Source organism: Musca domestica, unplaced genomic scaffold (genome assembly GCF_030504385.1).
Source record: "Musca domestica strain aabys unplaced genomic scaffold, Musca_domestica.polishedcontigs.V.1.1 9, whole genome shotgun sequence".
NCBI classification, from domain to species: Eukaryota; Metazoa; Arthropoda; class Insecta; order Diptera; family Muscidae; genus Musca; species Musca domestica.
In genome coordinates this window covers 11,294,600-11,322,168 of record NW_026712435.1, presented here as the reverse complement: position 1 = coordinate 11,322,168, position 27,569 = coordinate 11,294,600, and the positions used below count along the sequence as shown (strand labels likewise).

Below are 27,569 nucleotides of genomic sequence, written 5' to 3'. Positions count from 1 at the left end.
ATTTCCACCGTTATGCTTCTGGGAAACTGAAAATCCGTGTGTACCCACGAAGAGCCATTATACCCGCTCAAAGTCACTGTATGGTGTGCCGTTTTCGCTGGAGGAGTAATCGGACCTTTTTTCTTCGAAGACGTTGCGGACCAAACGGTTACTGTGAGCTCTACAAAGCAATGAACAACGAATTCTTTTCGTCACAACTTGATGAGTTAGGATGGGAAAACATGTGATTCCAACATGGCAAAAATGGCACACACTGCACGTGCCACAATCGGACCTTGGGTTAATAAAATTATTGGGATATGTGAAATTTGAAGACAATCGGTCTCTTACATCATCCAAGTCTGAATCGAATCGGATGTTAATTTTGCGTTTTATGAGCTTCATGGATGCTCAAAATTTTGATTCTTTGTGGGGGAGGTACCAGAACGAGTGGATCGATATATCCCATCTTCACACCAGATCTTAAGTTAGTAGAAATAATGGGACGTGTGTAATTTGAAGAGAACCGGATGTTTATTTCGGATTCTTTGCTCGTTTTGATTATTCAAAACTTAGGTCCTTTGTGTGGGAGTTACCAGAACGAATGGTCCGATCTCTACCATCTTTATAAAAGATCTTGCGTTTATAAAAATTTTTAAACGTGCTAAGTCTGAATGGAATAGGATGTTAATTTAGAGTTTTAAGAGCTTGATGGATGATATAGAATTGACGTAAATATCAGGATTTGCAAAGCAAAGCAATTCCCTTTCCGTGCAGAAAATATACATTTTTTGAAAATCTCGATCATTTGTGTGGGAGGTACCAGAAGGAGTGGACCGATATATTTCATCTTAACACCAGACCTTGGGTTACATTAAATATTGGGATGTGTGAAATTTGAAGACAATCGGACGCTTACAGCAATTTTATGAGAGTTTTAATTATTTTAAATTTTGTCCCATTGTGGGGGAGGTACCAGAAGGATTGGACCGATCTTGTCCATTTTCACACTTGACCTAGTACTGACGCAAATATTAAGATTTGCAAAGTTTGAGCAAAATCAGATTATCGTTTCTCTTTCTGTGCAAAAAAAATACATATATTTTTTCCAATTTCGACCATTTGTGGGGGAGGTACCAGAAGGAATGGACCGATATATTCCATCTTAACATCAGACCTTGGGTTAACATAAATATTGGCATGTGTGAAATTTGAAGACAATCGGTCTCTTATATCACATTTTATAAGAGTTGTAATTATTCAAAATTTTGACCATTTGTGGGGGAGGTACTTGATGGAGTGACCGATATTTTCCATTTTCACACTTGACCTACAACTGACGCAAGTATTAAGATTTGCAAAGTTGGAGCAAAATCGGATTACTGTCTCTATTTCTGTGCAAAAAATATTTTTTTTTTTTGAAAATTTCGACCTTTTGTGAGGGAGGTACCAGAAGGAGTGGACCGATATTGCCCATCTCCGAACTCGATCTAAGTTTGACAAAAATGTTACGATGTACCAAGTTTGGACCAAATCGGATAATCCCTTCGAGAGTTATCGTGCGCACCAGCCAGACAGATAGACGGACGGACGGACGGACATCGCTAGATCGTCTCAAAATGTTCTGAAACGGATTTGGTCCAAAGAGACCTATGGTCTAAAACCGTTATTTCGACTAGGCATGTTTTGACTGTATCAAATGATATATACGCGCTGTAGTCATATGGCTGAGGGTATAATAATCCACAAAAAAAAAGAACATCAGAAGCTTACTTTAAAAAAAAACACATTTTAGGGTTAATGCCGTACTGCGTGTGAGAAAAATTAACAACATCTTAGAAGGACGACGTCTAAGACAAAAATATTCTCCATCGAATTTCACCACTGAATAGGAATCTATAGTTTCATAGGTTTTTTTTTTTTCAAATATTTCAAATATTTTTTATAAATATTCCCTATTTTTTCCATAAAGTTTCCCCCAGACGTTTTTTTTGACTCACGCTTTAGTCGGAAGGTACCAAAAGAAGAAATATTTTGCACAAAATTTCACTAACACATTTTTACGTTTTTTATAAGTAGTCACAGTTGCCGATATGTACTTCAACCTATTATTTAGTAATGAGATTTTTTGCTGCTTGTGTTTTTTGCCAAATGATTGTATGCTTACTTCATCTGATCTTTGTTTTCCATTCCACGGTCGCATACTCCACTCACTCCACTCATCTCTACATTGGAGCCACTTGTCACTTCTTCATAGATCATAGAATAGCATCTATCGTAGGGATCTTCGCTCTGTTATATTTGTACATGCATATTGCTCTCCAAATTGGAGTTAGAAGAGATAAAAAGTTCCGTAGCTTTGGATAGAGAAATTGTTTTCACTGACAAACGATTAGCTACTAACAAAATTTGTTCTGGAAACTTTCCTCAACAAATTATCCGATTAAAAGTGTTGATTCCCCATAACATGTGCTTTGGAATTTTTTAAAAATCTCTTTTAGATACAACTAAAACTAAACCATTCCAGCATCATTACATCCCTGCCGAATATATTGGCCTGGCCATTCAGAAAATGCCAATTGCCATAAAGCCGTGACTGACGAAGGATTCTTTGTTGTCTTATTTCACATCATTTATTTGTTTATTTGGAAATTCGTATGAGATTACAAAATCGAAGTTGGCTCAAAACTTAAAGTTATTTAAGGGTTCTCGAGGAACACAAGAGCCTTTTTTATTTTATGCTAACGACAATGTTGACGATGAAGACGACGACGATGATGATGATGACGGCGATTATGATGCTATCTAAATAAGCTTTTCCCACAACAGTGGGAGGATGTTTGTGTGTGTTGGTGAGATTTTTCTTGAAAATCCCTCGTAAAACCGGAAAAGAAATCCAATCAGTATCAAGTATCTTGGAATACTTTACATGCAAATATAACTACAGAAGGAAGGATAGACCGACCAACAGACACAGCGACAGACAAATGACAGACTGAAGCCCAGAAACAAATAAACCATGAAACATTCAATTTTGGCCTGAATCAGATATTGCGTTTTATTTATTCCATTTTCCGTGGTATTTTTGTGGCTAAAGATATTCTGTGCCCCTGAGTCTGTGGCCTAGCCAGTTATCTGCTGCCGCCGCTGCTGCTGGTGGATTTATTTGGTTTTGTTTCTGTGCCAGTGACACTTCATCTTTTGCCTTCGCATCCATCCATCCATCTCTCTTTCGACAATTGAATACTTTGGGCTTCTTTTTATTTATTTTTGATATATTTTTATTTGTTTTTGGTAGTTTTTTTTTTTGTATCTGTAAGTGAAATGCATAAAACTTGTTCGGTCGGTCGGCGTTGGAAAACATTCAACAACATTTTTATATTCAATATTTGGGGAAGAATGTTATTTATTGTGATTTCTTTGAAGGACTTCCTTGGAACTATGAACTGTGACACAACAATTACAGGCTTACTCTCATGACAATGATATGCGAATACTTAAATGTCAATTGCTTGGAGTTGATCCTTGATAGGGACTTTTTCGTTCTAAGAAGTCTTTTAAATTATTCGGAAATAATTGGGGAATTTTATGAGAAAGAAATTCTCATGAAATTATGGAATATTATTATGTATTAAATTAAAGTTAAATTTTTTGAATAAATGATTTTAGAACAGTGGAGAAAGATGGTAACGTTTACCAGGGGGTAAGGATGCGAATACCATGGTTTCGGAAAGAGCCAGCGGTTTATTTTAATTCAATTCTTTGATTGCTCTTCTATTGAGTTTACGATCTCGTCGCTTGTCTAAAAAAGTTTTTGTCATAGGAGTTATTTTAAAAATAATTCCCGCCGGTCGATAGCTGTGAACCGCCTTACTTGCCTACTATAAGCCCACTTTTAGAAGACAATAATCGACTGGTACTAGGGGATTTGCTCACCATAAGTTTTGGCATTCCGTCCTAGGTAATGACCAGGGGGATCAGCGTTAGCAGAGCAGATCGATTGTTCCACATTTTGCACGGTTAACGAGGATGCCCCCACCCGAATAAGAGGAGAGTATCACAATTCGTCAGATTTAACCATTGGGTCAACCGGTCTGATGAATGCAACCCTCATTTCTCTTAGCTCAGACCATCTCCCGATAATCGTCTCCATTAGCAGATCGTCCGATTTCATAACCTCCGAACACCGCATTTTCCTTAACCATGGGAAAGCCCAATGGCCTGAGTTCAGAGAGTTCACCTACCTTCGCTTCAGAGAACTGCCTTTTGGGCACTTTCCGGGACATCATCAAAGCTGCAGTCGCTCGCTATATACCTGCTGGTCGAATACACGAAGTAAGACCGAATTTCCCGGCAGAGGCAGCAGGGCATGCGAATGAGCGTGATGGGCTCCGACGTACCAACCCTACTGATCCCAGAGTCATTGAACTGACAGTGGAAGTCAACAGTTTGGTACAGGAGCGTAAGCGGAAAAAGTGGCTAGAACTGAAAAGTAGGAACAAGGTCCTCAAGGCGCTAGCCGGCAGCACTTGGGGTGCGGATAAGGAAACTTTATTGACCTCTTATAAAGCGATGGACCATATGATTTCGTTGCAGTACCTGCATGGGTATTATTGATCTAGAGAGAGAGAGAGGTCCAGCGATATAATAGGGAGCCCTAGATCATGAAGCCTATCAAGCTGGTCTGTATAGCACTCATACTGATGCAGACGCAAACGTACTTGACAATTACAGTACTCGGAGTCCACCCCCATCCATTGAGTGCGATATAGGCCTCACAATACGCTGCATCCGTTTAATTGTCCAGCCAAGCCTACCCAACTCCGTCCAGAGAATCTCTGGCTACAGTCCATAAAGGTAGCAGAATTCCTAAACCTGGATATTGAAGAAGAACCGAATTAAACATTCTATAAACAACGGAGCACGTTATCGCTGCTACAACAACAATAGTGACCTTGATATCGAATTTCAGCATTTCAGCTCTATCCTTTTTACCCTATACCAAGTTTAGTCCTTTTCATACAGTTAAAATGCGTATTTTCAAAACAATCTCCATATTTCAACCTAAGAAGTCTACAGTTATATAAATATCAAATCTAAGAATTTTATCTATATATCTTCAACCAACATCAAAATTAGTTCTATTTAGTACTTTTCATACAAATATAGTACACATTTCCGAAAACACCTCAATATCTCAACCTCAAATACCAACAGACAACTCAATTTCAAACTTGGGGCCTCCAGTTCTATCCCTTTACCTAATGCCCAATTTAGTACCACTTATTACTATTCAAACAATTATTGTACACATTTCCACAACCACGTCCATATCTTAACCACCTACACCAACAGTGATATCTATATCAAATTTGAGGATTTCAGCTCTATTTCTACATCCAATAGCAAATGTAGTAAGGTACTTTTTATATAATTATGGTACTCCTTTCAAAAACCACCTTCATATCTCAATCCAAAATACCCTCCATCACTGCCCCCAATGACTAATTTAGTACTATTTAATACTTTCGGAACAATTATGATACACATTTCCAAAATCCACAGACCCCAGCAGTGATATCTCCATCAAATTTTAGCTCTATTCCTTCACCCAATACCAAATTTACAACTAATTAGTACTTTTCGTACAACTGTAGTACAAATTTTAATTCCAGATACCAACAGAGACCTCAATATTAAATTTCGGGATTCCAGGCCTATCCCTTCACCTAATACCAAATATTGTACCATTTAGTACTTTTCGTACAATAATAGTACACATTTTCGAAACCACACATGAACAGCGAACCTTATACAAAATTCTAATTTTTAAGGACTATCTGTTCAACCAATACCAAATTGTACCAATTATAGAACTATTTAGTACTTTTTATTCACTTATTTAGAAAACTACCTCTTTGTCACAAACTTACCGCTAACAGGGAGCCCCATACAAAATTTAAAAATTTTAGCTTCATCCGTTCACCCTAAACCAAACTTTTCCAAATGTAGTACCACTTAGTACAGTTCGCTGACTTAGTACCAGCGAATGAAAACAAACGAAACGAATAACGTACTGTTCACACGAAGTCACAAACTTTAAAAATCTCATTTTCAAAAACTCATCTATGCAAACAATATAAAATTAAAAAGCAAGTCCCGTTATCTTAATATCGGTTTTGTTTCGTTTCGTACTAGGGAAAATTCGCAACGAAACGATTGCAAACGTTTGATATAGTTTATTTTCGTACTCTGCTTAGCACACATTTCCAAACCCTTCCCCTTCATGTATCAATCTTACTTTCCATCATTGATTCTCATACCAAATTTCAAGTTTCCTATCCGTTCACATAGTACCAAAGGACTTTTGAACTTTTCGTAACCTTAAAGTTCGAATTTCTAAAAACCCTTTGGTTCATCTATCTTGCACTTCATCAGTGATTCTGATTCCAAATTTCAGACAACCAGGTCATTCCGTTTGTCCAATACAAAGTATTCAATTTTTAGTACTTTTCGTACCCTGTAAGTAAGAATTTCCAAAAACCCAGCCTTACAACGCACCTTCGCACCAAGACTGACCATCGTGCAAAAGTTCAAGATTCAACACAACAAGGCGTATGCCCAAGTTATAAAAAGCTAGGAGTATATATTTGTAGGAACACAGACTGAATCTCTTTCTAAATTGTTCTTTTAATTAAATTATACCAGGCTTCGACTTATTTATTGTCTTCCCATCTTTCACCTGCTGAAAATCCTGTCAGCTTTTTATATTTTCACAGACATACCTAATTCTCTTCAGGCCTGTGTACTTCTGATTAAAAATTAAAATTCGTTTCCATATTCTGATAATTAAATTTGCAGATTTTCTCTTGTATTTGCTTTTCACATTTGAAGCCCTTTCAAAATGTCATCTGCTAAATACGTACATCCTGCTGTCGCTGATGTTGTCGGGTAAACCAATTCTAAATTATGTAGTAGGCAGTGATTGCCAATCGACAAATTTCTCCTTCATAAATTCAATGTGATGGAGTCAAACCCATGGATAATAGAGCTTTATGAACCTTAAAATTCGATTATGCCGAAAACGGGAGCATTAAACCATTGTAGGACCATGTACACCCTGCCCCCACTTCACACGAACAACTACTACTCTGCGGGCTGCTTTACAATCAATGACGGCAGATTTTTTTATTCAAAAAATCCGGTTAAATATTCCATTTCACTCAACCATATACTCCCCCTAAACACCAACCCAACCTGACATCCATCCACCCACTCATTCATTCAGTTAGTCAGTCCTTCAGTCACTCATGCATGCCTGCTTTCATTCATACGGTCTTTCGTTCGTTCATTCGCTCGCTCATCCGTTCTGTTTATTTCTTTTTGGCCAAGGGTATTCCTGCCAAACAAACAAGTGCCGCATGGGGGCGGCAAGGATGCTCTAAAGAGATTTTTCAAAATATATTTATTAGGCTATTATTTTGACATCATTTGTTTGTGGCATGTGGTCGTAGCTTCTTTGGTCTCGTGGTCGTGGCTGCCATTTACCCAAAACATGTTATATTTTTCCAGATGTTGAGAAGGAGCAAGACGGCGAGCAAGTCACGGGAGAAATGCTAGCAACTGCAGAGTATGTCCTTACATACATGTCCTTTCAAGTTTTTTGTGGAAAATCCATGGGGCTATACAATATACGCGTGCATAAACAACATATCCAGCTTTTTTTCTTGGACCGCCTTATTTTGTTCCTTCCTGATGTGTTTGCATAGCCAACTTAGCCGTATGTATGTTTGTTTGCCTGTTTTGTTTTTGTTAAGATTTGGCAGATTTATTTACGACGTACGAAATGCAAAATCCGAACGGAACTTTTTCTCTATGCAACCATTGTGGCTATCCTTCCAAGATGGTTCTTTCCGTTTTATGTCTTTCATTTTGTTTATTTAGCATTTTTTGCTGTTTTCTTTTTCTGGCTGCTACTACCGCACACGCTGTCGTTATTCGGAATAAGTTTAGAAGTTTACATTACTTTTGGCACTGAATATGTTAATGAACCAAACGCTGATTGCCAAAATAATTTTTTTTGAAAAAGGAATAAAAAGAAATGACGTGGTCTTACGGACATGGACGGATGTTTGCTCTGTGACCTACTTGAGATTCTAGGAAATAAGTTGGTCTGTCACAATCGATAGTGGAAGTGAAATGTGTCACCGAAATATTATTCGGTGTTTTAAAACTTAATTCCGCGAATTTGAATTTGCAAAGACTAATAAAAGTGATCCACTTGTCGGCACCATTACTGTGCTGCTGATTAAGGATTTTTTTTTGGAATTTACTGCACTCCAACATACTACGGTGGGTACATAAACGTTTTTATTCCGGACGAGTGCTATTTTATTTTGTAAAATTAAAAACTAAAGCCTTCAGATTTTGTTTGTTTGCTGTGGCTACTGCGGGATTTTCGTTTTTATTGCCCAGTATCAGCAAGTCGGTCCCATTCATCCCTCAAGGAAAGTCATTCATCCCTCAAGGAAGGTCTGTTGTGTTTTTTCTGAAACTAGGAGTATTTTATTTAGTGAAGGAACGATTCTGACCATGACTGATTTGTTGGGCGCCAGGTATCAGCTGGGGTCGGCTAGCCGCAGAAACACTGATGGGGGTCTTACCCTTTATACCCTCAGTCTACAGAGGGTATATATCATTTGATACGGCAAAAATATTCTACATCGAAATAACGTTTTTTTTTGACCAAATCTATTTCAGGACGTTTGGAGTTGATTTAGGGATGTCCGTCCGTCTACCTGTCTGGCAGGATGGCTGGTGCGCACGATAACTTTCGAAGCGACTATCCGATTCGATCCAAACTTGGCACATCATAATATTATTATAAGTCTTAGATCGAAGAAGAAGATCCCAATATTTGTATCAGTGCTAGTTGAGGTGCGAAAATGAACCCTATTGGCAAACTCCAGCATATATCTTCCCCACAAAGGGTCAAAATTTCGAATAATTATGTCGCCCCTAAAATGCGAAAGAAACATCCAATGGTCTTTACATTTCAAACATTTCAATATTTTTATTAACAAAATATCTGGTATGAAATATGTCGGACCACTCCTTCTGATACCTTCCACACAACGGGTCAAAATTTTGAATAATTATATCTCTCACAAAGTGCGAATAAGCTCTGATTCATTCTAAACTTCTGGTACCTCCCATACAACGGGTCAAGATTTTGAATAAATATATCTCTCATAAAATGCGAAATGAGTAACCGATTCGCTTCACATCCCAATATTTTTATTAACAAAACATCTGGTGTGAATATAGGTCCAGTCCTTCCGGTACCTCCCCCATAATGGGTCAAAATTTTGAATAATTACAGGGGAGATAAAAATACTCCAACATAGTCAAACGCCGTAATTTTTACATTTTTTTTTTAATTTTATTGAATGAAAGCAAAAAATGTCGGAAACAGTATCAAATTTTAGAATAAATTTAGATTTGTACGAATTGGTCACCTTTGACACGAATTATGGTCTTCAAACGGCCAATGAAACCATCACACGCTGCCCAAATGTTGCTCTGCGGTATTTTGACCCATTCCCGGCGAAGCGCTTGCTTGAGGTGATCGACACTTTGGTATATGTAAGTGCCAACCTTGCTTTCCAAAATACTCCAGACACAACAGTCCAACGGATTGGTATCCGGAGATTTTGGTGGCCATTGTGCGCTAGAAATGAAGCGAGGAACCTAATTTTGTAACCATTCTTGGGTGGCGCGTGCTTGTCAAAGTCTGCGGCAAAAATGTTTGCGTGCCCAAGGCTTTAAAACACCCTCCAGAATATTTTTGCGATAATATTTGGCATTTATTCTCATGCCATGGTCGATTAATACGAGCGGAGAGCGACCATCGCCATCACCATGGCCGGCGCTTGAGTTCTGGTGGCCAACCGGAGGTGCACATTTCATCAGCTGACCTCTTTGGCAAGTAAACACGATCATTTTGTTTGTTTTCAAACTCCTGGACAACGAATGTTTTCTCATTGGAGAAAACCAAATTCGGCAGTTCACCACTTTTGGCCAAGCGAAGCAACTCTTTAGCTCTTTTGAATCTATTTTCTTTCTGTTGCGGTGTAAGTTCTTGCACTTTTTGGAATTTCAATGGTTTAACCCCAACCTCATTGTTCAATATTTTCCGAATGGAATATTGCGATATGTTCAGCTCAGGAGACATTTTTCGGCCACTGCAACGCGGGTTTCGATCAAGTCGCTTCATTACTTTTCGAACCATTTCTGCTGATGTTGCTGTTTTCTTCCGTCCACTTCCTTGACGTCGGGCTATGCTACCAGTATCACGGTAACGTGCGATGATACGAGACACATAAGATTTATTTACATTTAAATGCTGGAGGGCTCTAACGATAGCTACTTGTGGTTTTCCAGCCAAATATAAAGAAATCACACTATCACGCTTGAATTCCATCACGAATAACTTTTTTCTGAAAAATTCTCACCAAAATGCTTTTGTACGCTTGTAAACAATATAATGAGATGTCAACAGTTGTCGGACGAGTGGCTTAGAAATGACAGCAGTATGAAGTTGGTTGCAGTTTTTTCATCTCGCCCTGTATATGGTGCCTCAGGCATGTTACTACATCTTACAAAAATTATCACATATCTCATAAGGTGAAGGAATAATCGATATAGTCCAATTCTGGCACGTTGTAATATATATCAGACTTAGGTCAGGTGGCAAAACCGATTGTTACTTTTTACCTTTAGTTATTTTTATTGGTATAAAATTTCGCTGATGCGCAGCCGTATATTTTAATTCGCGGATTTCCTTATGTTTATTCAATTGGATATCTACACAGGTCTATTTCAATGACAGACTTTTTTTCAAACCCTAAGCATACAGCAAGATAAAAACTATGTAATTTTACTCCTCAAACTATTTGCTGCAAAAGCAAGCTCCTGTGAAATTGAGCAATCCGCTCCTTTATATGCAAAATGTTCAACCATTTCTAGCTACATTGCCAAACTTAATCGGTTTTATTAACATTCGGACATGTAAAAGCGCAAAAATGAATCACTTCCGTTTCCTTTTTATATTCTATTCGCCAATCTGGCCCCCCTCTGAATTCATTGTGGAAAATTTATAGCTAGCCAAAATTCGAAAACAGTAGAAGAACGAAAGTTTCTTGTTTGCTTCCATACCCTTTGGCATTCTTAAGGGATTTGCGGTTAATTTCGTTTGTTTCTGGCCAAGAATGATTGATGCCTTCGCCTTAGCGAACAATCATAAAACCTTTTTGTGGTTGGAGTCAATGGCCTTTAGGAAAACATTGTTGTACGCCAACATTTTTGTTGCTAACACAGAGTTTCAGCCGTTCTTGGTTTCGATTATTCGCACGATAATGATGGCGGCGGTGTTTGCATTGCCGCCGATGGTGCACAGTGTTACGTTCAGGAAAATTAAATTAAATGAGCTTGAAGATTTTTTTCTGTTGTGATATTATTCAAAATTGATCGTATATTGTAGCCAGAGTCAAAAAACACCCAATCTGAACTGGACTGTAATTTGACCTTTGGTTTCTTGTATGTGTGCCTGATATCCTGACAAATAATATTAATATCGGTCTATAACTAGACATAGCTCCCATTAGGCATAGGGTAGTAAATTGATGCGCCAAAAATTGTCAACATCGGATATGTTTTTGGTATAGCCCCCATATAAGTATGCCCCAAGATTTAAGAAATTTTCAAGATTAAAAAAAATCAACAGATTTTGATGCAATTTGGCATTTTGTGCTTTTCCGATATCGAATTTGGCTCCTGTCCTAGTTATCTCTTGAAAGTGAAGTGAAGAAATAGTCGGGTATCGTTCCATGTTTAGCCTGTGTCAAGCATTTCTTTCATATTTTATTGTTGAAAAATTTTAACCCTTGTTTCGAATGTGCTAGAAAGGCTGGGCGATAAATTCCATATTCACGTCAGATCTCTGGTTGAAAAAAAAACTGTGATTTACAAACCTTGAAGAAATTCTTTGATGCATGTTGTCAAAGTTATAACTATTCATCATTTTGACCCTATGCGATGGAGGTACCTGAATTTTATTCAGTCTTCATACCAGATCTTGTGTTCATAGAAATATTGGGATATGCGAAATTTGAAAACAAACCGACTTTGATTTCACATTCAATAAGAGTTATGATTATTCAAAATTTTAAACCATTGTAGGGGAGGTACCAGAAGGAGAGTACAGATATATCTCATCACCACACTAGATCTTGTGTTGATAGAACTTTTTTGTTGTGCCAACTTTGAAAAAACATCGAATTATTATTTAGTCTTTTACGAGCGTCAGGGTTGTTCAAAAATTTGACCTGTTGCGTGGGAGGTACCAGAAGGAGTGGACCATCTTTACACATGATCTTGTCTTAGTGGAAATAAAAACAGAAAAAAATAAACTCAAAATAGCTAAAGCGTTGCTTTGCTTGGCCGAAAGTGATGAACTGCCGAATTTGGTTTTCTCCGTCTCCGATGAGAATACATTTGTTATTCACCAGTTTGTAAACAAACAAAATGATCGTGTTTACTTGCCAAAGAGGTCAGCTCAAAATGTGCACCTTCGGTTGGCCACCAGAACTCAAGCGCCGATCATGGTGATGGTGTGGGCCGCCATAACAGGCGATGGTCGCTCACCGCTCGTATTAAACGACCGTGGCATCAATATACATGCCGAATATTATCCCGAAAATATTCTGGAGTGTGTATTAAAGCTTTGGGCACGCAAACATTTTGGCCGTAGACCTTGGACATTCCAACAGGACTCAGCACCATCGTACTCAGCACGCGCCACCCAAGAATGGTTACAAAATGAGGTTTCTCGCTTCACTTCCGTCACACAATGACCACCAAAATCTTCGGATTCCAATCCGTTGGACTACTGTGTCTGGACTATTTTGGAAAGCAAGCTTGGCACTAAAAAATACCAAAGTGTCGATCACCTCAAGCAAGCACTTCGGTGATCCAAAATACCAAAATATTGCAGAGCAACATTCGGACAGCGTATGACGGTTTCATTGGCCGTTTGAAGGCTATAATTCGTGCTAAAAGTGACCAAACAAGTCTAAAATTATTCTTAAATGTAATGCTGTTTCCGACATTTTTTGCTTTCATTCAATAAAATTTAAAAAAAAATATATATATAAATTATGGCATTTGACTTTATTACAGTTTTTTTTATCTCACCCTGTATATATATGCTCATCCAAACTAATATGTAGCCTCTTTAAACACCTAGCGTAACAATGGGACTCCATATGTATCCTGAACTACAGCAGATGATTAGTTCTCATATTGGTCATGGTACAATAAAAAGGTAAGGCAGAGCTACCTACCAGCTGATTACAGTTTTTTTAAGTGTGCCCGACTTCTGCCAATTTTGTGTATGTTTTGAAAAATAAAAACAGAATATTTTCAAAACCAATGAATGGAAGACGCGTACATTGCGAGATGCGCTTTATAGCCATTCGCCAGTTTTGCATGGAATTGAAAGATAGAACTGTTTAGATCATATTTTTGAAAATTAAAAAAAAAAAACGGGCACTTAATTCATTTTTCCCGTTGTTAACTGATTTTAAAAATGCGGAAAATTTTTGAATAAATTACAAATTTCTATGTTGCATAGAAATTTGACAGAAAGCGGGCATAGCCTTACGGCTGTACTAAGGTAGTTTTACGAAGTTGTTTAGACTTTTGTAGCGTTCAGTCAAAAACTAAGTATTTCGCTGAACATACGCCAGTTTATATCTGAGTGCCTGTTGCCTGGATGCAACTAGTTCATTGTTGGCACAAATAATTTTCCTTCTGTTTGCTAGGAAATTCATCAAAACCACAGGACACTGTGCCTTGTGCCAGCTCTCCAAAACAGGATAATAACATTACATGACAGGTGGTTATGGCAATTTTTTTTTTCGTTTCGTTGTTTTACTTGGTTGTTAAGGATACAGAAATGCTTAAGGAATGACAGCTACTCTGACCCACCCCTCTCCCCGCATTTGGTTTGTCTGGCGGCTTTCTTATTGATTCCAAGTGAAAAGCACTCAATATGTCAGTCATAGAAGAAGACATGTTCTTTACATTGCCCCGGGCCTGAACAGAGATTTCTTTCTTTCGAATGCTAGTCCTTGTTCAATGGCTGTTGCTTGGCTGTGGTTCTTCATTGTTGTTGTTGTTGTTGTTGTTATTATTGCTGATTTCTTGGTTGTTTATAATTGTTGTTAACTTTCAATTTATGCATTTGCTCGAAAGGATAATAAAGTTGCGTGACCACAAGCACTCAAAAGAACTTATGATTCTGGAGTTTATTTTCTTTCTGTAGCCCTAACTGGGGTCGGTAAACCCTTTGGCTTTTTATATCCTGGCCGTAACACCTCATGAAAAGAGTTACCAAAAGATTTGTTACGGTTTGTTTTACGGAAGGTAAATTGTTCAGCCTCAACTCTCTGTACAGAATACATAAGTCCACTTCTTGTCATTTAGCATCTATTGAGAGAACTATTTTCTCGCTGTCCTTCTCTCTCCGCTGCCTTTCTTGCCAATAAAACAATAGTTTTATCTTTTACTATCCACTTGCCAGGACTACTATCCTTCAGTTGAATTCAACTCTTCAACTTTAACTTTTAGTTTAATACCAGCCATTCATTCGTGTAGCCAGTCATCTTTGCTGCTGCCCGAAACTATTTCGAACTTTAGCTTGTTTAGAATTGTTGGGTTTGCTTGGAATTTTCCAAAAAATAAAATAAAAAAACTAAAAAAGTTATTTGTTCGAAAACATTAGTTTTGTTTTTCTTTTGTCTTCTTCTCCTCCTTCTTCTTCTGGAAAAGTTTTCGTGTATACAGTCAGTCAGTTAGGCAGGCAGGCAGACAGACATACAACTAAACCTGCCATTGTCTTCATGTGTGGCAACGACATCAAACATCGAAAATGTCCTTGTTCGTGTGGCCGACTTGCAATGCCTTCAAGCCGCAAGTCAGACATCAGATGTCCAATCAGCGACATATGTAAACTTAGTTTCAGTTTTTAATTAGAGCTTAACTGTAGTTTGTCTATTTTATCATTCAACATTTGTTTTTTTTCGGAAAACATTTTTGTTCAGAACAATAGCAATGAATCAAAGTTGGTCTTTTTTGCCGTTGATGCTGTGTTGTTCGGTAACATATTGTTGATGTTTCAAATTTCTTAGAAATTATTCCACATTGGTATCCCTCAGGGGGGGAGTCATACGTTTTATTGTTAAGTTTGTACAACCAACTAATTACTAGAGATGTAAAAATTAAAAAAAAAAAAAACAAAATAACTGTTATTTCGGGCTACAATTGCAGACAAAACATGGTTTAATGTAGGAAAATCCTGAAGATACGAAAAAAACTCGAAGCTATAATAATACAAGTAAAAAATGCGGTCGGTTCGAATTTTTTAAAAGGGAACTTGAACGAAATCGTGTAGCCAATTATCTATTGCAAAAATCAGCAAAATACCCAACATCGGGGCTAAACGAAGACAAGGACCTGTGTAGGCAATTTTCTGTCATAGGAGGTAGTATCCATTACGAACTCCAAATACCGAATTTTAAGTCATTCTGGTGGGACACAAAATACCGAATATCTGGAGGTACAGTTATTTGGGACTATATGCCAAAACGTGGACCTATATGGCCCATTTTAAGTACCAAAAATTCTGCGGACCTAATATTTCTTTTGATGTGATTTTAGAAATTCGTACTAAAAGACGCTGTATTTTACCATTCGTGTAGAGCGATTGGAAAGAGTTATGTCTCTGAATTTTTGTATATATTCATGTCTGTGAAAAACAAAAAGATGTTCGGAAAGATATAGAAATTCGTACCAAAGGTGTACGAAAAGTACTAATATGTATAAAATACTTTTTCTATCGTTTGAAGCAACCACGATGTGATACAGTAGTAAATTATTATTTAAGTGGGAAATTTTGGAATGAAGGGTCGCTGGTGGAATGAAGGAAGGAAATTGAGGAAATTCTAATTCTGTACCATGGTGTTTCATAACGGATGGGGCTAAAATTTTGAAAATCAATACTGGATTTAATGGTTGCGAAATATACGTGATATAAGAAGGTTATTTTGAAAATGCGTATTTAAGTGTATGAATCGTACAAAATGGTAACTCTGAATCTGATGTTTAGCTTTGTCGGACAATGAAAAATAAATTGTTGTGAAAAATCAAATTGTACATTTTTGCACCAAGATATTCTAAATGTTATGGAGAAGAAGGGCAAGAATTTTACAATTTAACATAAGATCACTTGTGGGGTGGAGGGGTTATTAACTATAGTATATGTGGAATGCTTTCCGACAAAGTATTAAACACCAAATGGTACTAAATACTTACCAAAAAGTACTTAAATATAGTTTTTGAGCCAACATTTTTTAACTTGACTGTTGGCGCTAGAATCTTTACAATTCCCAATGTTACTAAAATTAAGTACTCAATTACCTTTTACAATTAGAGCTCAAAATATGAAATTTGAAACATATTTTGTCTAATTATGATAAGATGTTTTGCGAGATTCAATTTGAAAAAATGGCCATTTTGGTACAGAAAAGGTGCTGATAGTACTGAAAGTGCAAAAGATCTAACTAGAATTCTAAAATTTGATATGCGGGTCCTTGATGATGTAAAGGCGGTATCTTCGAATATGCGAGCTTCAATTTTATGAAAATTATAAAATGTCACACAGGTTAGAAACGTGAAACTTTTAATACGTCCTGAGTTAAGGTGAGATTTTTTGATATTCCACGGAATCTACGGAACATGAATAGCTCGAAGAATAAAAAAAATGTTGAATGAACTTGTTTATACCCACAGCCGTATGACTACAGAGGGTATATATCATTTGATACGGCCATAACGTGCCTAATCGAAATAACGGTTCCGTAAGTCTGTCTGACTGGTGCTCACGATTAATCGCGAGGGGAGTATACGATTTTATCGAAACTTTGTACATTGTCATATTATTATCAACTAAGATCGAGTTCGGAGATAGGTAACATCGGTCCACTCCTTCCGATACCTCCCCCACAAAAGGTCGAAATTTTCAAAGAAATTAAGTTACCTATCGGAAAGAGAAAGGATGATTCGCAAATCGTAATATGTTTATCAATGCCTGGTCAGGATCGAAAAGGGATAATATCGACCCACTCCTTCAAGTACCTCCCCCACAAAAGGTCAACATTTTGAATAATTATAACTCTTATGAAATGTGAAATAAGAGTCGGATTGCCTTCAAATTTCGCAAATCTTAATATGTCCACCAACACAAGATCTGGTATTAAGAACGGGTAGTTCTAGTTTCTTCCCTCTTAGCCAATCTGATCTGACGAGAAAATGGAACCTATCGGTCCACTCTTTCTAGTGCCTTCTCCACAAGAGGTTAAAATTGTAATTCTTGAAATCGGTTGAGTAAAATTGTAAAAGTTGGTGAAGGTTGATTCATTATTATGTTTTTTTTTTGTATTTGGTATTCTTAATTTGTTTTTTTTTAAGATTTTAATCCCAATTACCAATCAAATCTGCTGCTGTATGACATTACGGATTCTCAGTGAACAGTTTAAAGAACATATTTAAGGCCTGTCTATGTTGTGGTTAGTATAGCTCCCTCCTTTTCTTTGGTATTTTTAAAGTTTCGAAATCAGTACCGCATTCGCAGTAATTTGACATTTGGGGCTTAAAGTTCGGAGAATGAATTATTTAAAAAAAATTTCAATATTTTTTATGGGAAATGTAATTTGATTTTTGATTTAATATCCTCGATTTGGTACATTGTACACTTTTTAGTGAAGAAGTAACGTTTAGTTTAGTATGCAAAGCATATAGTCGTGTCTGGCCGACCATGTGATACCCTACAACACTACAATATGTTGGAAGGCCCCTTATGTCCAAATCCATTTTGAATGATTTTGTTTTTGAAACGATGCCATATAGCCCAACCCAGATGTTATCCAATATTTACTCACTCCCTAGTGTTGTTAGGTATTCTAATTAATTTCACACGACGGTTGTGATCCACTTTACAGCTAAATATAATTCGATGGTCATATAAAATGCTAGAGTTCATACCTGAATTAAACCTCTTTTCAATGAAATTCCGTGCCGATTGGTTTTAAATTGAGACCTGTAAGGCGACTGCAAATTTAGGAAAATTTTAATTTTTGTGGTCCATTTGAACCCCTAAATGTACATATTCAAAAACAATAGCCTTTAATTCTGAACCTAACACTACCACCTTGCAAAATTTCATGAGGCTCGGACAACAATTGCGACCTGAATATAATATCCTCAACACATAACGTTGTAGGGTGTTAAAAAAATACAAAATATACAATTCAAAAGTGTAAGTCAAATATAAAAAATTGCATGTTATAAAAATAAGACAAAATTTGAAAAAAAAAAAAAAAATATTATTGTGCGGTTCTTAACTTATAAGAACTTCTTTTACAAATAGATTTACCTATTTTGGCTATCAGCAACACTGTAATGGCCAGAAGTGACCTATTGATGTATTTGTGATTTCGCCGGTATCAAAAATATTCGTATTTTTTGACATAAAAGGCTTATTTTACTCGGTAAATATGTTTCGATGACCGTCTAAATTGGTAGGCTTCTGCCCAGACCTAAACTCTAACTCTATTATTATTTTCTTTTTGTACTCATCTATCACACATTTGTAGAATCTCCTCCTTGTTTCGATTTCGTAACATCAACACAATCATGAAATTCATTGGTAACTTCTGAGTGCACTTTCACTTGTCCAGCTTAGTTCCTGAAATAAACCGTAAAATATATATATGTATATATATTTTTTTTATTTATTTATTTTGATTTTTTTTTTTTTTTGCAAAAAATGTTGTTGATCATGGACAGAACAAATCAAAGAGAAATGCATTAAATTTTCCAAATAATAGTTTTGCAGTCCTAAGAGCGACCGAGGATTTTTTCAGTCATTTAGCAATTGTTTTTAATAAATGCAGTACATAACCGAATTAATATTAGTTTTTCATATGTAGCAAATATGTAACATACATTTTGAAATCTTCGTAATCCTTATTTGACGACCCCTAGTTTCAGACGTTTTTTTGTCTGAGTATCGATGGCTGTCACTAAACCTAATGTAGAATTTTAAGCGTCTAATCATAAAACACATAAACACTAATAAATAAACGTGTCTATTACTGTTTCTGTTCTTTATATATTTTTTTTGTCAGATTGTTTCAAACAATCTTGTACGTTCTATGTGTCGCTTATCCAACTTAAATAAAACTCAATCGTATTGAATTTAAAAAAAAAAGTTTTTTTGTTTTTTTGTATTTAAATTTTTCTGAGATCACAATTTCACAAATATTTACCCCCAGCATGCACTCACCACCTATCAACATATTTATGACAACTTTTTAATATGTGTTATTATCCCATATTTATCAATTTTGTTATTTTTTTGTCTTTGCTTTGCAGATTATCGGAAGCCATGCTCCAATGCATTCTCATTGAATATCAAATGAACATTTCAATTCAAATGGTAAGATATTAAATATAATCCCAATACATATATTTTTTTGCTTTGGCCATTTTAATGATAACTAAAGGATTATGCACAAATTCTAGATGTGTGTATTATTTATAATAATATTTTATTTAATTAAACTAATGCATTTTTGGGAAATGCACAACAATCAAAAACTATTATTACTACACCTGAAAAATAATTTTGGAACTTATGAGAGAGATATTAATAAATTAATATTACTTAAGTCATTTAAGAGAAGAAATTTCCGTGAACTCAACCACAATTAGAGAATTTTGTGCGACCTACTATTAACAATTATCCCGGAATCTTAGTTAGTGTAACATTAATGCAAATTTGGTCCTAAGTTAGTTGTGATGGTGCGGTAAACATTTACGAGTGGGAAAAACAGATTGATTGTTCAAAAGGGTCCGCCAAACAACTTTTTTTTTGCTATTGCTATTGACGCATCTGAATATTTTCTCAAAATTCTTAATTGTTTTAAAGTACAATCCTTTCGACTTATGGAAAATAATATCATTCAAATGGCTGCCTCGGCTGGCCATGGGTAAGTATCAAAACGGACAATATTGGTCTACTGACCTGTCCTCCCCCGCCAACAAGGGTATATTAAGTTAGTCATTCCGTTTGTAACTCATGAAAATAATCATTTAAACCCCAATATAAAGGTTCCTCCCGATATTCGCCATTTTTATTGTTTTCGATAGATCTCAATAAATGACATATTTTTAAATGTGCTACTTTCAAAATAGCGGATTGTATCAAAAGTTGCACTCGGTCGAATTTAACTCCATTAAAGTGGAAAATCAATATATAATTTTCTTCAAATTTTATTTCACAACAAGATCTTGTTTTGTGCTTAAGATACACAAATCCGATCATAGCCAAACCTAGCGGGTTTGACTGTTAAAGCTAGATTGCTTATTTAATCTTAATACACATTATCAGACCACTCTTTAGACATTAGTATGCTTGTCTATGGAAATAGACTCCATTGAATTTTCAGCAGCTTGTCTATGGAAAAAGACTTCGTGGCCTTTCCAGCAGCCCGTCTATGGAAATATACTCCCTGGCCGTTCCAGCAGATCGTTTATGGAAATGGACACCCTGGCCTTTCCAGCAGGTCGTTTATGGAAATAGACTCCCTGACCTTTATACCAGCTCTTAAATGGAAATAGACTCGTTGGGCCTTCAGCTCGTCTATGGGATTTCAGCTCCTCACAATAACCAATTTGTATACAATTATAGTATTTTTCCAATATCACCTCCTTCTCTCAACTAGACGCACCAACAGTGACATCCATATCAAATTTCAGGATTTTAGCTCTATTCCTTCAGCCACGATCAAATTAAGTACTATTTAGTACTTTTTGTACAACTATAGATACCAACAGAGACCTCAATATAAAAATTTTAAGAATACCAATACAAAATATAGCACCATTTAGTACTTTTCGTACAAATATAGGATGCGTTTTCTAATCAGCGCTAATCCCAAACACAGATCAGCAATTTATATATCAAATTTCAGCATTTTATCTCTATCCCTTCAACCCATGTTCCATTCCGTTCTTGTCGTAGAATTAAAATCACATTCCCGAACCCACCCTGTCCTATGACCAGCGGCCCTAATACCAAATTTTCATTTCAAGCTCTGTCTGTTCACCCAAAACCATATTGTTCCAAATTCAGTACCATTTATCACAGTTCCCACACTTAGTGCACATTTCCAAATTTTACATACATACTTTTCAATCTTGATTAGCGCACCAAATTTTCAGTTTTAAGCTCTGTTCGTTCATAAAATACCAAATGGTACCATTTTAGAAATTTAGTACCATTTAAGAACTTATCATAACCATAAAGTTTGAATTTGGAAAAAAACACTTTCGGTGCACCTGCAATTCATCAGTGAGTCTCATTCTAAATTTAAGAATTCTAACTCATTCCGTTTGTCCAATAGAGAGTACTCAGTTTTTATGTACATTTGGTACCTGTTTTGTACCCGATTAGGACGACTTTCCAAAAACACAACCTTATTACGCGGCAACACACCAAGACTAAACCTCATGCAACATTTTAAGATTCTAGCTTCAGCCCTTTCGTCTGGAATTGGATTGGACAATATTGTCTAGCTGCTACAGAAACTCCCCCATATAGGTTCAACAGTTAGAATAATCATAACCCAAAGCTGGGGGTATACATCTGTTGGCAAAACCGACTGATGGTCTTCAACTTGTTTTAAATAGCGCTAAAATAACAATTAAAAAATAAATCGGTAGGGACTCCTTTTTTTCAAAATCCTTTGTTACAAAATTCTCTTATAATTATGATTTTAATGAAATCATATTGAATTTACGTAAGTATAAAGATAGGCCACACCATAATTGTGGCCTCACAACTGTAGTTTATCGGCAAACCTAGAAAAATATGAACATGATGTCAATTAAATTTATTTTGAGATTAGTCGGAATCCCAATATTCTCCAATAACCACAGTTCCTTTGAATAATCAAATTTTTGTTCAGTGCAACTAAATTTGGATTTCCACTGCGACACAAACCCAAATACTCAACGAACTGCAATCGGGTTGAGGTAAACTCTTTGACTTTTGTTTTTTTTTTTTTCGAAGAATAGGGTAAGTGTACCAGTAGTCGACACTTTTAGGATTTTCGCGTTTTTAATCGACCACAATTCTGAATGGAAATTTTCAATTATTACAAAGTTAATTTATTCAGATTCGAAATTTTGTATAGTTTTTGCAATAATAAATAAAGTTTTAATAACTTTTTATTAAATTTCATAAATTTGTAGTTTTATTAAAACAATGCTTTTTTGCCAGTAGTCGGCACCACTTGCCAATTGTCGGTATGGCATGTCCCAACAGTCGGCATACCAATTTTTTTGTAAGAATAATTAATAATAATAATAAATTAATTCATGAAAATATAATATTTTTGTTTAGTTAAACTGAATCGACGTCTTTATTGTACTTTTCTTAAGAATATGGATTGTTGAGGACCTTCAAAGACAAAAATTTAATTTTTATTAGAATAAATCATCTTTTTTTTTAGCGAAATTGTACACAAAGATAGCTGACAACATATTTGAAGTAAACAAAATACATTTAGTTATAAAAGTATCATTTATTTGGGTTTGAAAATAAAAAGTGCCGACTACTGGGACATGCCGAACTTAGGTACACTTACCCTATTTTAGATTATCACTTGCATAATGTTGTTTATCTCTATTTTCGTCATCATCATCCTTTTTACTAGGAATATCCCAATTTCAGGTGCAGTCTATAGTTAAATTTCTTTTAACTTGTCTTCTGACAATTTACTAATCCTGGTTCACTGGGAGAAGGTATCTAGTTGGGTAGCCTAAGGGGATTGCGTATTGTTTTTTTTTTTTTCGGTTGTATGTTCCGAGTAAAATTTGTTCGAACTGGGGGTGTGTGTGTGTTGTTTTTGTTGTTGCCACTGTTTTTGTGTTGTATTGGAATGAATTTGTAAAAGCTGTTTCATTTGAATTGCTAAGCCCAATGGAATATTTGCCAAAAAAAAAAAGAAAAGAGAACGGCACTCCATGGTTGCAAACATATGGCGTTGTTATTGAAACAAACGCAGAAGATTTTTTGCTCGAAACATACATTCATAGGTACCTAGTTGTCCTAAAGCAAAAGTGTTTAAAATTCAAAAACAAATAGGAATAATAAAAAGAGCCTGGGGAATCATGTGTAGGCCCCTTGAATGCTTGTGATTGTTACAACAGGGGATCTACATGCATAGGTGGTGGATATGCACATACATGTGTGTGAGTAATTGAAGATACCCTTCAGAAAAAAAGAGTAGTACCGCAGTGCTGCTCGAGTACTCGCCAAGCGATACCGACCACTCGCTCTTCATTTCCCCGTTAACGGTAAGAGCTGCTGACTTTTACACTGGACTGTCGTGTGAAAATCAGTACTCGCTTTTGCAGCGCTCTGTGAGGGGTGAGCGACTGCTGAATTTTGCATCAGTCGCCATTGAAAGAAAGTAACTGAACATACTGCACGATCGTAATTATTCGCATTGCCATTGCGAATAATTAAAAGAATGAAAGACAGATTTTGTTTTCATTCAGCTATTTTTATTTCAAAACAATATTTTTTTTTTCTTTTCTTTTTCACTTAAAAAAACAAATATTTTACTTGCAAGTCCACAAAATGCACAAAACACAAATCACAAATAAGCATAATCAGATGCTGACAGTGTTACCAATATATGCGATTATAAAAAAAAACAGTGCAGCACTTGCGAGTAGTCAAGCAGTACTCGCCGCCTACAACCATTGATACTACTGACTTTTTCATCAGTGTAGCACCACTCGCAGTTCATCAATACCTCCACCGTTTTCTGCAGGGTAGTTAAAATCAACTTGCCAAGGATTTTCTAACAGAAATGTATGTATGCTCGAGCGTAGCAGCCAGTGTAATAATAATCCATCCTCCACACTCCTCATACCTTTATGATATGTATCTACCACACCATATGCTGTAGGTTCTATTAGTGCAGATTCCATTTTGTTTTTGTTGTTACCTACTAAACCAAGTCTCCTTACCCTTTTGCCTTATTACTAGTATCCAATGAACTTTGGAATCTTTCAAAACGTTTTGTTGTTGCTTCCGCCTCAAGTTAATAATTCTATGGCTAGCCATTGTGGTTGATAACAAACTAACCGAAAGTACTATCGATTATCCCTTCTCCAAAAACTCGTTTCAACATTCCGTAGAGTAAATGTTTCAGTTTATTATTAAATGCCACTGCTTACGGAATCAATTACAGGTAATTAATTGTCTGTTGCAATGACTGTCGATATGTGCACAACGACGTCACATTGTTGCTGCATTTCCTCCTTGTGGTCAGTGGATAAACACTTTTGGCCACAATGCAATTTCCAGAAAATTAATGCCCAACCTGGGCATGGTAGAATCAAACGGCAATAACCACCACAACAAGGTTGTATGGAGTAAGGAGGGGGAATGTGTTCTTGAGGTATTTCAACTGATGTGTGTGTAATATTAACTTGCACTGAAAGCCGTAAAACAAACAGATGTCGTATTGATTTACGTGCGCATTACTTTGTAGACTGTATTCCAAGGGAGAAAATATTGAAATATTCCAATGAGAATATCTTAAGGGTGATGTTAAATAAATATTGTCTTAAGTTAAGGCCATGCCCTTACACCACTCCAACTAAATGTTGCCGTTATAAATTTGTGGATTTGCTTGAAATTGTGCAAAAGATAGGGTGGACCTCTCGAATTTGATCAAAAAACAGTTGTGAGTAAATCATCAAAGAAGCTATACTCCTACAGCTTCTTTGATGATTTACTCACTACTGCTTTTTCATCAAATTCATCAAATTTGTGCACACCAAAAAGTATAAGGGTGCACAAATGACCATCAATTCAAAGTAGAACTTTCCAGAGGGTTACAATCAGGTCTGCTGGTCGATATGACTAATAAAAAAGCGAGTAGAACTATTTTAAGTTTTTATACCCTCCACATACAATGGAGGCTATATTAAATTTGTCATTCCGTTTGCAACATCTCGAAACATTCGCCGGAGACCCCAAAAAGTATTTATTCCTGATCAGAATAAAATTATAAGGCGATGTCTGTCTGTCTGCCTGTCTGTTGAATTCACGATAGAGTCCACACTATTTAATCTAGGGAGAATGAAATTTGCCACAAAGGCTTATATTATATGTAGGCTGATTGGTATTAAATAATAGCCCCTATATAACGATGCCACCAGATTTTCGGCATTTTAAAGGTTTTTGCCAAAATTTCCAACCAAATCAGCTGGAACTTGACATTTGGGGTTCTTGTCAATTTCCAAAAGTGTTTCAGAACTTCCAAAAGTGTTTCAGAACTTATTCGTGATGGAATTCAAGCGTGGTAGTGTGATTTCTTTATATTTGGCTGGAAAACCACAAGTGGCTATCGTGTGCTGGAGTGCTTCAGCATTTAAATGTGAATAAATCTTTTTTGTCTCGTACCATCGCTCGTTACCGTGATACTAGTAGCGTAGCCGGCAAGGAAGTGGACGGAAGAAAACAGCAATATAGGCAGAAATGGTTTGAAAAGTAATTAGGCGACTTGATCGAAACCCGCGTCGCAGTGGCCGAAAATGGCTCGTGAGCTAAACATATCGCAATTTTCCATTCGGCAAATGTTGAAAAATGAGTTTGGGGCAGAGCCATTGAAATTCCAAAAAATGCAAGAACTTACACAGCAACAGAAAGAAATTAGACTCAAAAGAGTTGTTTCCCTGCCGAATTCGGTTTTCTCCGATGAGAAAACATCTGTTCTTCAGCAGGTTGTAAACAAACAAAATGATCGTGTTTACTTACCAAAGATGTCGGATGAAAATGTGCACCGGTTGGCCACCAGAACTCAAGTGCCGGCCATGGCGATGGTGTGGGCCGCCATAACAGCCGATAGTCGCTCTCCGCTCGTATCGACCGTGGCATCAGAATAAATGCCGAATATTATCGCGAAAATATTCTGGATGGGGTATTAAAGCCTTGGTCACGCAAATATTTTGGCTGCAGACCTTGGACAGTCCAACAGGACTTAGTACCATCGAACTCAGCACGTGCTGAGGTTCCTCGCTTCATTTCCAGCTCATAATGGCTATCAAAATTTCCGGATAACAATCCGTTTGACTATTGTGTCTGGAGTATTATGGAAAGCAAGGTTGGCACAAAAAAATACCAAGCGCTTCGCCGGGAATGGGCCAAAGTACCGCAGAGCAACGTTCGGGCAGCGTGTGACGGTTGCATTGGCCGTTTGAAGGCCATAATTCGTGCCAAAGGTGACCAATTCGAACAAATCAAAACTTATTCTAAAATTTGATGCTATTTCCGATTATTTTTGCGGTATAACCAGATTTTCGATATTTTGAAGGTTTCTGCCAAAATTTCCAACAAATTAGATGAAACTTTACATTTGGTGTTCTTGGTAGGTCTGTTCTCTCCTTGCAAAAAATGTTTGATTTAAGTCTATTAATTGGTAAAGCCGCTATATGACGGTAACTCCCTATTTTCAGTATTTTCAAGGTTTCTGCCAAAATTTCCAACCAAATCAGCCGGAACTTCGCATTTGGGGTTCTTGAAGTGTCTGTTCTCTCCCTGCAAAAAATTTTCGCTGCATGTTCACTAGTAGGTATAGCTCCATATAACAGTACCTTCCGATTTTCCGTGTTTTAAAGGTTTCTGCCACAATTTTCAACCAAATTAGATTATAATATGGCTTTTGCTGTTTGGGTTATTTTTTAAAAATTAATGAGAACGGATTGATGTTCTAAGTTAACGTATTCTACTTCTTTCTTTATTTCATTTTACTTTGATAAACATAGATGTGGAGGGTATACAAAGGTCTATCTGATCGAAAAGACAATTTTATGTCATGGGTTGTAGTATCCAGTAAGATCTTCCAATACCAAAATCGAAAAAAATTCTATATATCTATAATGTCGCAAAAAATCTCCATATCTCAACCTCAGATACCATCAAATATCAGAAGGTACCATTATCTGAGTGATTTAGGAAAACGTGGACCTATATAAAACGTTCCCATGGTACGAACTCCATATACGAAATCTGAAACAGATCCCTTAGGAAATGTGACTTAAATCATAAAAAACCTAATATTGGGAGGTACGTAAATTGGAGAAGTATATTGAAACTTTTCAGCCGGAAAAAATATTAGCTATTAATGTGGCTACAATCAAGAAAATACCGAATACAGAGACTTAATAAAGGAACATAAATAAAGGGATAAAATAATTCACTAGGTTCAAAATTCGCCGTAATTCCTGGCGGACATACACATAAGCTAGCTATTCCCATAGTGACCCGTATTATTGTATCGTGGTAATGGATATCTAATCTCAAACTCTATTTGATGAGCATAAAG

The 27,569-nt window shown here is 36.4% G+C and overlaps 1 protein-coding gene across 3 annotated transcripts in view; it reads left to right on the top strand.

Moving 5' to 3' along the window:
- LOC101892243 (bifunctional heparan sulfate N-deacetylase/N-sulfotransferase) overlaps window positions 1–27,569 on the top strand; it is a 296,793-nt gene that overhangs the window by 67,759 nt on the left and 201,465 nt on the right. For all 3 annotated transcript variants that reach the window (XM_059131766.1, XM_005190000.4, XM_011296865.3), the window contains one exon: window positions 19,534–19,597. The gene's annotated coding sequence lies outside the window, so the exon portion shown is untranslated. The remainder of the gene's footprint in view (window positions 1–19,533; window positions 19,598–27,569) is intronic.